At 46.6% G+C, this 3,356-nt stretch overlaps 1 pseudogene across 1 annotated transcript; it reads left to right on the forward strand.

The window, feature by feature from the left end:
- The first annotated feature begins 2,129 nt into the window (after nucleotides 1–2,129).
- Nucleotides 2,130–3,152, forward strand: LOC308623610 (ubiquitin-conjugating enzyme E2 Q1-like; annotated as a pseudogene). The gene has a single exon. The product of its transcript is annotated as a ubiquitin-conjugating enzyme E2 Q1-like (transcript).
- The last annotated feature ends 204 nt before the right edge of the window (nucleotides 3,153–3,356 follow it).

The following is a 3,356-nucleotide window of genomic DNA, read 5'->3' on the forward strand; positions in this document are numbered from 1 at the left end:
GTCCAGTAGCATGTGGATTAAAGTGATGGGCCCTAGACACAAGCTGAAGCCTTTAAAGGCATTTCATAACTCTGCTCACCTTTTTTGTTTTCATGCCATTTGCCATTAGAGAAACATGCCTCACCGACTATTAACTAATTAGAGAAATGCAGAGCTGACCCACGACTTGAAAGCAAAGAAAATATTTGTCGTTGTAAGCCAGTGAGATTTTTTTTTTTTTTTTTTTTTTTTTTTTTGCGGTACGCGGGCCTCTCACTGTTGTGGCCTCTCCCGTTGTGGAGCACAGGCTCCGGACGCGTAGGCTCAGCAGCCATGGCTCACGGGCCCAGCCGCTCCACGGCATGTGGGATCTTCCCGGACCAGGGCACGAGCCCCTGTCCCCTGCATCGGCAGGCGGATTCTCAACCACTAGGCCACCAGGGAAGCCCGCCAGTGAGATTTTTGAACTTGTTTGTTAACAGCAGAAACTACTATTAAGGGAAATCCCTTAATAAAGGTTTTTCCAGAAATGTTTATACTATGGATGTTTCATGTTTACCGTCCTAGCATTTGTCTCCCTGATTTTTAATCGAAGATCCACCTTCATTCCATATCTTTAGGAAGGAGTTTCTGGGGTAAACCAAGTCTTGGCATTTTTCTGGTCACTGTAATTTGATTCAGTTATGGACATAAGATTTTAGTTGGGCCAATCACAATAAATTTCAGGACTTCTGGAAAAGCTACCAGAAAAGAATTTCACTGTTTCCTTATAGTCTCTTACCAGAAGAATGGGAAATTTAAGCTGCTTACCGACATCTTCCTGACACAAGGAGAAATCTAGTGCTACCTAGACTTAAGCCAACAAAGTTGAAAATAGAGTCAAGAAACAGAAAGAAACAAATCCTGAGGAGGTGGCCCAGTCTCTGAACCCAACTATACCTGAAAATTAATCTAGCTCTGGATATTTATATGTGTTGATAATTTCCATTTATTCCTTAATCTAATTTTAATTGAGTTAATGGTCTCTGACCACAGAGAGCTTCATAATGGATACAGTATCTATGGTGTCAATTTAAAGGATAGGAAATAGAGAAAATATTTTTTGTCTTTTTAAAAATTAATTAATTAATTTGTTTATTGAGGTAACACTGACTTATAACATTATATGAGTTTTATGTGCACAGCATTATACTTCTACTTCTGTATACCCTACAATGTGCTCACAAGACAAGAAATAACAAGTGTTGGTGAGGATGAGGTTGGTGGGAATGTAAATTGGTGCAGCCACTATGAAAGTCAGTATGGAGGTTCCTCCCAAAAAATTTAGAATAGAACTACCATATGATCCTGTTATCCCACTTCTGGGCATTTATCCAGAGAAAATATTTTTCTTAAACACAATTTTCCTTTATTTGAACTGAAACACTCAGTTATTCTGTAATGTGTATAAAAAGAAGAATTTATCGCAGGAAGAGAATAATTATAAAAGCATATGCAAAATACATGTCTAAATCTTCTATTCATATAATTTTCTTGTAAAAGTGAGTATCATTATGACATAATTATAGTTTATCCAAATCCCAATGTAAAATTAACATTTCAAAGATGTAATAGAATTATAATATTTTTCCTGCAGGCCAAAATATTTTATCAGTTCAACCTAAATTTATAATCTTCCAAACTTCACAGGAAGTATAAGAGACCATCTAAGGGAGGCGGGGCTGCCGAGGAGGAGGAGGAGGAGGAGGGGCGCCTGGCTTCCGGCGGCTGGGGGGTCCTGCGAGTGGAGGCAGGTGGCGGGGGGGGGGCCCTGGGGGGGGGCCCTGTCCCGGAGATGGCGGTGGCGCCATCTTGTCGAAGGGGGGATCAGGAAGTGCGGACGGCGGGGGCGGCATTGGAGCCTGGAGCAGAGGCCAGAGGCTACCGCCCGCCAGCCCTGGGGCAGCAGCAGCAGCCGGGGTGGGGCAGCAGCCTGTTGGGGGGGCAGTCCTGGGATGGGGGGGCGGGGCCCGGAGCCGGGGCCCTGCCTGCGTGGGGAGCTGAAGCTGCTCCAGTTCCTTCTCCCCCGTGGCCACGAGCGCTTCGGCATTGCCAGCGCCTGCCTGGACCAGCTGAGATGCGAGTTCCCGCTGGCTGAGGCCAGAGGGGCCGGGACGAGGGCCGCGCCCGGACTGCATCTCTCCCCACAGGGGTCGGTGCCTGGGGATCCCGTCCGCATCCACTGCAACATCACGGAGTCATACCCAGCTGTGCCCCCCATCTGGTCAGCAGAGTCTGATGACCCTAACTTGGCTACTGTCTTGGAGAGGCTGGTGGACATAAAGAAAGGGAATAATACTCTGCTTTTGCAGCATCTGAAGAGGATCATCTCCAACCTGTGTAAACTCTATAACCTCCCTCAGCATCCAGATGTGGAGATGCTGGATCAGCCCTTGCCAGAAGAGCAGTGTACACAGGAAGATGTATCTTTGGAAGGTGAAGATGAAGAGATGCCTGAGGGCACAGAAGACCTAGATCACTCTGAAATGAAAGAAGAAGCGCCAGCTGAGGGCAAGAAATCTGAAGATGACAGCATCGGAAAAGAAAACATGGCCATACCAGAGAAAATTAAAAAGAGCCAGAGGCAAGATTACTTAAATGGTGCGGTGTCTGGTTCGGCGCAGGCTACTGACCAGGTGATGAAGGAGCTCAGGGATATATACCGATCCCTGAGTTTCAAAGGCGGAAACTATACAGTCGAACTCGTGAATGACAGCCTGTATGATTGGAATGTCAGACTCCTCAAAGTTGACCAGGACAGCGCTTTGCACAACCATCTCCAGATCCTCAGAGAAAGGAGCCGACTTCATCCTACTTAACTTTTCTTTTAAAGGTAACTTTCCCTTTGATGTGCCGTTTGTCAGGGTTGTGTCTCCAGTCCTCTCCGAAGGTGTGTTCTGAGCGGAGGTGCCATCTGCATGGAACTTCTCACCAAGCAGGGCTGGAGCAGTTCCTACTCAATAGAGTCAGTGATCATGCAGATCAGTGCCACACGGGTGAAGGGAAAAGCACGAGTGCAGTTTAGAGCCAACAAATCTCAGTACAGCCCGATAAGAGCACAGCAGGCCTACAAGTCCTTGGTGTAGATCCACGAAAAAAGCGGCTGGTACACTCCCCCGAAGGAAGATGGCTAACCCAGGAGTGCCATCCCTTTCCTCCTTCCCCAGGCATCACTGGACCAATTACCTTTGAATGCTGTATTTGGATCTCCCGCTGCCTCTGTGGTTCCCTCCCTCACTTTTTCTGGACATGGTAGCTCTGCCTATTGCAGGACAATGATGGCTGTTCTAAATGCTAAGGAAAAAAAAAAAAACAGACACAGAACTGTTTCAAGTACT

The sequence above is a fragment of the Mesoplodon bidens genome (genome assembly GCF_964165515.1).
Source record: "Mesoplodon bidens genome assembly, chromosome: 10".
Lineage (NCBI taxonomy): Eukaryota > Metazoa > Chordata > Mammalia > Artiodactyla > Ziphiidae > Mesoplodon > Mesoplodon bidens.